Raw genomic sequence first — 10,860 nt, 5'->3', positions numbered from 1 at the left:
TAGCGAATATTGCGGGACAGAGTTTTCCCACCAGCCAAGGAACGTTTGCTGAAACTACACACATTAAAAAAAACAAGCGGAACGAAACAAAAAGCAAGTGAGAAAAGGAGAGACAAGAGAAAGGTTAAGTTTGCACAGTAAATGATTGTCGGTGGAAAATGAAACATGCTCCCGGTGGACGTTGGCACGCATGAAAACCCCTCCTCGACGAATCAATTGGTTAAACTTTCCAGTTCAATTGACCATTTTCGTTGATTTGTGGTAACGCTTTTCGTGTCGTCTTCTTTTACGGCTTCGAGCAAAGATTAGAAAAAGGTTCCGCACACAAAGAGGCTACATTATTCATATTGGAAAACTAGAAAAGTTTCCCTTTTCGACGAGCTGTGCACGTTTTGTCAGATGGTTTTCTATGTCGAACATGTTGGCGATAAGGAAATGCCCCTTTTGTGCACCTCGCTGGCGTGTTTTTCGACTTTTTTATGTTAGTTTATGCTATCCTCCATCACCTGACAGGACAGCTTCGTCGGCGATCATGGCTGCCGTGAAGCGACCGGATATGAAGAAAAAACTTTTCCAATACACTTCATCTGTCTTTTTCCAACGCTTCGAGGCGGATAGCACAGGGAAATCCAGACTTCCGTGTGCTTCCGACGCAAGTAAAAAAACACAACCGTTTCACAAACTCTACATTTGAATCCAATTTTATGTCACACCAGCTTACTTATGCTCCTGAGACGGTGGCTTGCTGATTGCGTTTTCGGTTAATGGCGTTCCATCTCAGGCTGTCTGTATCTCCATGCTTGTATACTTTCTTTTTTCTGCTACCTTCCATTGCTTGGGGCTTTTGTTTCTATCACTTCTTCACAAACTATACACGTTTTTCCCCTTTGGCCGGTTCGGATTGGAGCAAGTTTTGTACTTGTCGTACTCTTTGTCGCTTTTGCCCAAGGCTCATAAATTTCCCGTCAGTAGTTTCATTCCGCTTAGTGAAGTGCACGTAAGTCAATTGCGCTTGTGGTACGTTTAGACCGTGAGACAAAAAAGTGTAGTTGAGAAAAATTACACTATCGAGTTTTTTTCCATAAAAAAAAACCCTTCACTCAATATATTTAACGTCAACTTCATTTTCAAACATTCCTTTTTCTACCAACAAATTAGAAAAAAACAACTTAGTTATGCACATCAATCATTCACCAACGAATTCGTCGCAAAGAATACATTAAAAATGATTTCAACTAATTTAATTTTCTCAAACTTTTGTCGCATAACAGCCGCTAGATTATGCGAAGCTGGAAAAAAGAATAGGCCCCTCCAAAAACAATTTCTTGCGCATAGCCTCGTGCCAAACTTTTCATCCGACAAGCTACGCTTACTGCAAGTCCGACGAGTACTTTTCTACTCCGTTGTCTTTTGTTTTGTTCACAAGAAGAAAATCTTCGGATTGCAAAAATCATGACTTTCATTTTGAAAAAATCCTTTCCTGGCAGTGACGTGAGTAAAATTTAAAAAAAAAATTATCTTTTCATTAAATTGCCCTGCTTGGTCGTGTTCGGTATTCGGTTGGTTTCGTTTCGGCTTCGATGGGATATTGCAAGATTTACGGTGTTTGGGTAGAGCAATGAGACTTGGACATAAATTGTTCCGAGCATGATGGAATAAAAGCGCAGTTTAGCTAATTCTCATGTGGACAGAACCCATTTTTAACAAAAAAGAGAAAGAACCACGTTCATAAAACACTGGCAAGGTAAGGTAGAATCGTGCCAAATTAATATGCAGACGATGCACCGTTTTGAACACCTATAAGAACGCCACCCCGATTCATCCGTGGGATGTGTTTCCGGGCAAAACCAGAGTGCAACTAAATCATACGGATGCTGGTCGGAGAAAACTGGCAAGTAGATGATCCATTGACGCCCATCCCAAGGTGGACGAGGAATGGGAGGAAAATTCTCGATAAAATATCGCTTAAACGTGCAATAACACAAAAAATAACAAGTATCACTCAGCGGATCGTGTCGTAAACATTCGCGTACAGAACTCGCCCGGATTCATTGGTCCGCTCCCACCCGATGCCGAATGCACTAGGTCCGGTGATGATACTTGGGAAGAATTGCTGTGCACTTCGAGCAACACTTGACATGAATATGCAATGAGCTTAACGGAACGCTCAAAATAGCGCAAATAAACGAACAGTTGCTAATAGCAACTCCACCGTCCAGAACTACTTTTCAGTGTTTTCCTGCAAAAACAAATAGCTAAATTTTCCATCGCTTCGCTCAGCATAAACCGAGCACTGCCGTCATCACTTTCGCAAAGATTGTACGGGGAAGCGTTTAAGAACCGGTAGCAACGCAACTCAGGTCTGCAGGAAATGGTTGGCCGTATTTTTCTGACAGGCAAAAGGGGAAAACAAAGCAAAAGCCAGCATATCCTCATCGAGAAATTTTCAATGACGACAACAGTCCGTGTTACGAATACATCTTATGCTTAGCCATTGTTTGCCATCGACAACCGATAGAAACGGATCGCTGAAAACTCCCAAAATGCGACATGTGGCTTAATGTTTTCGTATGCCGACCGTGAAGCGCTAATTAAACGAAATGAATCATATAACTCACTGTGACGATAAACAGTGGAATACATAAACAGTTTCCGGCGTCTCACCTGAGTTTGTTTTCTTTTCCAGTTTGTCTGAAAGGTTTTCACCGTGTGGGAAAATCCCCTCTGTGAGCTGCAGAAATAAGTTCAAATGAGCTAGAATCTCCAAAAAAAATAGTATAGTTTGGATCCAATAACTTAAAGTCGGTCCATAAGTAAATTACTCCAAGAAAAGTGCGCTACTGTCGCGCCTCTAGCAGGAAGTTAAAAATGTTTAGTAGTATTAGTAACCAGTAACGATCAAATAGTGAAAATTTGAGACCTACACTATTTATTTTCGCCAAATGTCGTACAATTGAAATTGAACTGTCAGAACTGAGCCCGCACAAAATACTAGAGCACCAAGGAAATTGAACAAATTGAATAGGCCGGGAACCTATTAAAATAAATGACAAGTATTTTTTTTTTTTTTTTGTACAATTACGCATACATTTTTTGCTGGGTTTCTACTATTTAACCGAGCAGGGAACATGCTCTTATAAATTAACGTATTTTGTTTGTTGATTCCTGCAGTAGCGCTCGTATCGTGGAAGGGGAAACCGTTTTCGCAATCTCCGTTCACTTCTTCTTGCCAAGAAACTCTAACTGTTCCACCACTTCGTCTAAGATGAAGTTTTGTGATTGCCAAGTATTTTTCGATGGGGCGAAAGTGGATCATATTGGCTCTGTACCACTCCAAGACAACCTTGGAATAATGGCAGGTAGTACGTAAGTTTCTAAGAACAGAGAACAAAATAGTACAACAATTAAATAGTACAAAATTTCTAAGAACAGGGAAGTAAACAGTAAAAACCTATTTTTGTAACAAACGTTATGCATAACTGTAACAAAAAAACTTGGCATTCTTTTTTTTTAATGGATTCCAGTAATTTTCAATCTATCCACCGGTGCTCCAGTTCCTTGTGCGGGGTCAGTTTTGGCCGTTCAATTTCAACTGTACGGCATTTAGCAAAAAATAGTACTGGTCTGCAATTTTAATGTTTGATCGTTACTAGTTACTAAAATAACTAAAAATTTTAGTTTTCGGCTGACGCCACTAGATACGCCACAGTAGCGCGCTTTGCTTGGATCAATTTACTTATGGACAGACTTTATGTCTATATGCTGATTCGGATGATTCTCAAGCAGGTATTTGCTTTTTAATAATCAAATTATTTTTTTTTCAACCTGTTTACATTACAAGAGATGCAGAACGTGACAAGGTTCAGTTCAATTGTTTACATATTCGATTATGTCTGTCACACATCTCCTATGCTTCCTACAGTTTAGGTTTTTCCTTCAACCATTTTTCTACTGATCTGTATCAAATACTCCATCTAGGCAAGAATTAAATTGATCCTTCGTTTAATTGTCATTCATTCGACTGGAAAAGTTCATTTTACTTCACGCCAATCGAACCCTTTTTCAGCCAAACCCGAACTGATGTAAATTTCTTATTCCTTGTTGCACGTCTGGGAAGTTCTTTTTTATTTGATTCGAGCTCATCGTTTCAATTAGCGAACCAACCCTAAGTAAACACCGAGTCGCACGATCCATGGCAAATAAAAGCAAAATTAACGAAAGGACCAACAAAGGCTGCCATTTCTGAACCACAAAGCGACAAGAAACTGATCAATGCGAAGCCCCACGAAGCAGACAGCATAGCAAAAGCAAGCGACACAATGGTAAAGCCAGTAACAAGAAATCACAGAGAAAAGTGAGTGGAAAAAATCTCATAAAAATGTAAATTTTCAATAAAAAAACCCAAATTCTTAATCCTATTGACGGCAGCTTCGCTGATTAGGTGTTCAGTCCTAAAGAGACCCAATCGTTGGGCCTATGATGGTGGAAAAAGAAATCATATTGCCCAACACGATTGGTGACTTTGTTTGTCCTTTGCTACTTTTATGTTTTACTTTCCTCAACTTTTTTACTCCCCGTCTCCTCTTTCCCCCCGGCTTTCTGATATTTCATGCTGCTGGTGCACTTTTATCTCACGCGCAGAGTTCATTTTCTTTTAGAAGTCGGCTTTAAGATTGGTGCCCAGGAAACGCCCTCGGCAGTGGAAGTTGCTGGAACGATTTCACATTTCGTCTGCAATTGGCGAAAAAATCTCGTTGCACTGCTATCGACTCATCATTAGGAAACAAAACCGGAAGCGTTTTCCAATCTTTTGAAGTTGAATTCTTACTGCAACCATATTATGTAGTATAGAAAGAAGGCTAAATTTCGGAAAACCCCTTGTAACTCGCAAGATGAGGACACCTCTTGTGCCGTAAACTTCAAATATTATATATGAAAAAGAAAAAATATCTACACAAAAAGAGCCAATAAAAACCACTATTCCATGTTTCATATAAATCAGAGGAATGAAAAAAATGTGGAAACAGATTCTTGTTTACTTTACCATGAACTACAAATTAATTTCATTCATTATTCAAGAAAATCCTGCTCTTCCATATGAATAATAATAGCCATGTAGTATTTTATTTAATGTTCTAAACACGCTACTAGAATTTCCATAACCTGTTTATAAAAACATTGTTATTATTTATATTTAAATAAAATCACAACCATTTTTATGTTTATTTTGTTATATTTAACTCCATATAAATAACACCAACTTTTCATCCAAACCGTTGAACTGTAACAAGGCAATTATTGTCTTTTAGTCTTGTCTCCTAGTGATTCAATTTTGTCTTGCATGGCATAGACAGGTTGCATACAGCAAAATACAAAATACGTTTTTGGATAATCTAAAAACAAATCTAGCTCTGGATAAATTCTGAGGCATCCAAAAGCAAACAAATTTATATTTTTTATAAACCATTGTGTTTAAAAATGTATGACTTGATGACATTGTTAGTTGCACTCATATGATTAGAAGGTTTCGTTTTGAATTCTGATTAGATCGAGTCAGATAATCACAAAGGTGAAACATTTTTCTTTTTCATGTGTCGTGGTATATTAGGAATATCAAACGGAAAACGTTGGGGAGAAAGCCATTTTGATAAATTTATTCGACGAGAGTTTGCCGTTGTATAATTTAAAACGGATTGCGATATTTGTTTAATTTGAAATCGAAAATGAAATGGAAAACAATCGATCCGGAACTAGATTGTCGTAAAAGGGCTTGTGTGATGCAGGCCGCCGGTACCTCCGATTGAATGTCGTTAACTTGTCCGCAGTGGATGTCTGCATGGATGCAGGAACGAAAAAAGAGTAGTATCCCAATCGTAAAGCATGAACGATTCGCTCTAACATGAATTCCCAGACACGCACGTACACGCAGTGCTAGTCGCAGTATCGTGGCTAAAACACGCCACGATCCCGCTGGTGGCACATCTGGTAGCGGCCATATTCACCGAGACTGGTCGGAGTAAAGTTGTCTGGTCCTGTTTTTTTTTACATTTCCTACTACGCCATTCGACCACTGAAACTGCAGCAAACTGTCAACGGTTGGATCATACGCGTTTGCCGCAAATAACTCGACAAACACCCAGACGACGCTGCCTTCCAGTGTCAGGACATGAAACGTGTGCATTCGAATCCCAACGTTGGGACTTGGCGGGACGCGATGGCTAAATTGTTGCCACGTCGTTCCCGGATAACAGGATGCTAGGAAAACCAGCATCCACCGGGAGAACATAAACATAGCCGGTTTGCTCCCGTCGGCTCACTTGTGGCTTAGCGCAACCGTGATGAAGTTTATTTACTGCATCTCCTACCCTCCTGCTAGGAATTGTGGCAAACATCCCTGTCTTTAGAGAGTAAAACTGGAAAATCAAATTCAATATAAAATGATTCGCGTTCAAATTAGCATCTGTTGCGCTACTCACATTTTTAAATAGCTACCACAATATGATGTACATTGTTTCACTATGATAAAAATGCTATTTGAAAACTAATTCTAAAGGGGGTACAATTTCGCTATCTCTTAAAATGTGATTCCGTTGACTGAAAACAAAAAACTCACAAAATCATTATGCCATTGAAGAGCCCTATCATTTATGGTTTTATATAAAAGTCAAAACCATTTAATCCTTTCCTGTGATCAAGAAAGCATCATGATCTCTGACACATGATGTTAAAAGTAAATTCTATCCCTTCCTTTGAAATGACCTAAACAATCACTAGGAAAAAGGATACCATCGTACCAGCGCTCGTATCAGTTGAAACTTCATCCTTGGTTAACGTTAGTGATAAGGCATTTTTCAAACTTGCTCTAACCGCCAGAGACGGGAATAGAAAAAAAAACCGCAAACCGCATGGTGGTAATGGCCGCACATGTTGAGGAGTTTGCAACGCAAAACTGCTCGAAAGTCACCGTAATGTCCAGTATCGACAGAACGCAAACCTTTCCCGTTTCCCGTGGATCCTTGTTGGGGACACTCTTACATTCTGTCTTTTCCATCGCCGTTGGGTTGAATGGAAATGACACATGAAACATTTCCATATTTCATCCCTCGCACCAAAACCCGGTAGCACTTTATCGACAGAACGAGCTAAAGGGCAGTGAAAAAAACTGAACCCCTCACCATCGGACAACGCTGACATCTTGCTGAGGGAAGAGCAGCAGGGTGGGGGACTGTGAAAATAAATAAAATAAATAAAATTATTATGCAGGCGAATATCTGATGTTTCGCTGTCGAACCTATCCCGTCCCGCACCCGGACCGAGTTTGGGGTCGTTGTTTGGTTTTGAATATTAAACGGTTTTGCTTGTCGCCTTTCCGTTCCGTGTCCATCCGTTTCGTTTGTGGTTTCACCGTTTGACTCCCGGTACACACAGCTATAGCCTTCCCAGAGCCGATCCTGATCGTTCACTTTCGTGTACGTTTGCACATTATCCTCTCGCAGTGATCACTTCTTCCTTCAATTCAACCGGTGTGCATGTGTTGTGGAATTGAGTTTGGGAAAACATTTTCGAAAACCGTTTGGCGCGTACATTGCTTCAGTAGACTGCTACTGTACAAATTAAGGTCTACAAAAGCAACAGATGAAGCACGAAAAATATGTTTGTTCGTTCATGAAAAACAACACGAACACATAGCAGCTAATTTAAAATATATTCGTTTGCTACCATGTTTTGTATATCAAATACTCTATGCAACATCATTTTCAACCAGCTGGTACGCACACAGTTTCAAATGGCAAATTTTCTTCCATCCAAAATGCATTTGGTAGAAGTACTTTTTTACTTGTGTGGCTCGACAACCGCCCCAAATGAGCTTTCATTGAAAACTAATCTCTTTACAAAGTTTATATCCATGAGGTACAAATCTTTCATTTCTGATTATGTAATGAATCTAGGCTCATATTTTACTACCAAGACCACTAACAATAAAATGTACAAGCTACTTTACACAAAGTACATATACAATGGTGGCTCTTTCCATGAGAAGACTAGGCGTTTTCCATGCCCTAGGAATCATCACATCCCAAAATTTCCTTTACATAATTTGCGATTTTTTCGTATACTGGTGTATTAGATCGTGAACAAAACTGCATCAATCTTTGGATAATGTCGATTTTTTTACAAAGGGCAGGGTGTGGCAGAGAAACTTGATGGTTAGAAAAGACAATATGATAAAAGTTTAAATTTTCCATATTACTTATTATTGTGTTGTACACTACTTCGAAATTATAGTTAATTAGATTTTAAATCAGTATTGGACAAATGACGACCCTAATAAAAACCACCTTTAAATTTTTCCTTTTTTTTTTGACATATCATTAACTCCACTGACTATATCCACAGGAAAGCTAATTCGGTGGAGCACACTTTCCAAGGCATATCATCTCTCAACGAAAACAGGCGCTTGTGTAAATGTAGAGTCGTGTAAAAAACGTCAGTTACCCGTGTGTCAAGCGCTTGACGACATGTAATGTGTGTAGTAACAAAAATTCTGTCAAAAAACTTATCTTTCGAAAAACCTATCTTTTGAATAAGTCAATTCATCATTCATTTAATTTTGACTATGTTTCGCAAATATTTGGGGGCTATTTCAAATCATCAAGATTCCCTACCCCCCTGTACCTGAAATAACGCATGAAATCATCATGATAGGACAAAACAAAAGATTATTTTCTGATAGCATCCCGAGTTTCTCAAATCTTTATTCTTTTCGGTTTACCGAAACTTCACATTCTAATGTATCACCTTTTCATATCATCAAAAGTATCATTTCAGTTGGTAAAATAAATGCCTAGTTTTGTAATTTGCTTTTAAAGTAACCTGGAACCAGTTGATTTGATTATGTGATTATAGTTGAGATGATCATCGTAAACCTTTGCATAAATACATGTATGTCCTTATTTGGATCTGATTTTTTCTAAATTTCCTTTTTTTATGTGGCACGACATCCCCTAGTGGGACAAGGCCTCTCTCCGAAGAGAGTTTGTGTGACCGAAAGACGGTATATTATAGAACGGTGGTCAGCCGTTCGTAATAATACCGGAGGGTGCCAGACTCGAGATTCGATCCCACACCTGTGCACTATGGAGCGAAAAGAGCAAAATGCCGGGAAAAAAATCGGAATCAAATGTTTTGCAATTTTTTCATTGTAATATCGGGTAATACTATTATATTACACGAAATTATGATGTTTCTGGACAATCCCGCCAGGTGGCGCTGCAAAAAACCTCATATTTTTTTCCAACAGTGCAGTGGAGATATTCCATTAGATAAATTCTCAGGATTTGGAATAAATTCATTTTCTAAGTGCTCTACACTGTTCATTTCTGTTGGTTTTGCACCATGATTGCATAGACAGAGTGTCGGTTGAATATGCCAATTTTTTCTATCAATTAAACTCATATAAAATGAATAGTCTACCGCCACAAAACTTGTTTCATTTAGCTGAATTGTATAAGGCACTAACCGGGTTATTTGGCGTTTGATTTTGTCTACTGTTTGTATAACTTTTTCTTTTGACTCTCTCGCAAACTCGATCACAATTGACCTGCAAAACCTAACACTTTGGGGCATCAAGTTTATCCAGATGATATCTGAATCGTCACTAATGAACGAAAGACGGATAGGCGTTAATGCCGATACTAGTAATTCACTGTCTGATGCAGCATTGCGGAACCATGAAACGTTTGATTGTAAATGCTGTGTCCACTAGATCCGTCAATGCCCCACGAGTACAATAATACGATGCTTAGTGAATCACACAAAGAAGATGGAAGGTGTCGCAAGATTTCTGATTTTTGCATTTCAATTATTCTACACGCAGTGTGATTCACCAACTCTTGAAGATTAACTTCAACTTTTACAGGTAAGGGTACAAACAGAACAAAATGTTAGTGTAGGGTACATTATTAATAGGAATTTTGGGTATAAAAAGATGGGTTTGTGAGCTGTAGAACAAGAAAAAGCGACCTAACGCATTCAAAGTTCGCGCGTATATGCAAAAATCATTTTCGTATATGCAAAAATCAAAACCATCATTTATTGTTACAAAACATTCTAGACTATAAGTGGGTATGCAACATTCTTCTTCTTCTTCTTGGCGTAACGACCTCTTGTTCATGCCTGCCCGTTAAGGGCTTACGAGACTTGTTTCCCTGTTGTAGGTACGTGGATAGTCAGTCCTCTCGTACAGGGGAGGGTCCGGTCTCGGTTGGGATTCGAACCCACGCCGTCGAGGTGGTGAGCCCCGGCGCTCATGGGCCAATATTCTAACCGGCGCTACCGCTTGGCTGTCGCGGACCCCCGCGGGGTATGCAACATATTACAATCTTTTACAATCCTTAGCGATGGCGTAAGATTAAAAACAGAAAATTTGAAAATTTTCCAGGAGTTTTGCGAAACAATGCTTAATATTTTGTGACATTCAATTTCAATTTACTTAAACTGTCAACAGTTTTAAAGCATGATAATATACCTTTCCAAAACTGTGCTTGAAATTCGATTCCGGCCATTATTATAGGAGTTACAGACCTTCTAAGTTGATGGATTTTTTTTTTCAATTTTTCACGCAATATTTTCACAAATCTTGACTTTGACGGGCTGTTTCTCAGAACCTGGAAGAACAGAGGCTCTAGTTTTTGGGTCATTTCTTAGTTTTATCTTGTAGTTTAAGAAAACATATCTCATTTTTCTGAAATCCAAAAATGAATTTTTGATTTTTATCCCGGCTTCGCTCCATCGTGCTGTGGCGTGGTGTTTCCTCGCGCTACCGCTGCGCCATGGGCACCCACCAAAATTTCCGTAGCG

This window comes from Anopheles ziemanni, chromosome 3, assembly GCF_943734765.1.
Source record: "Anopheles ziemanni chromosome 3, idAnoZiCoDA_A2_x.2, whole genome shotgun sequence".
Lineage (NCBI taxonomy): Eukaryota > Metazoa > Arthropoda > Insecta > Diptera > Culicidae > Anopheles > Anopheles ziemanni.
This window is presented reverse-complemented; position numbering follows the sequence as displayed.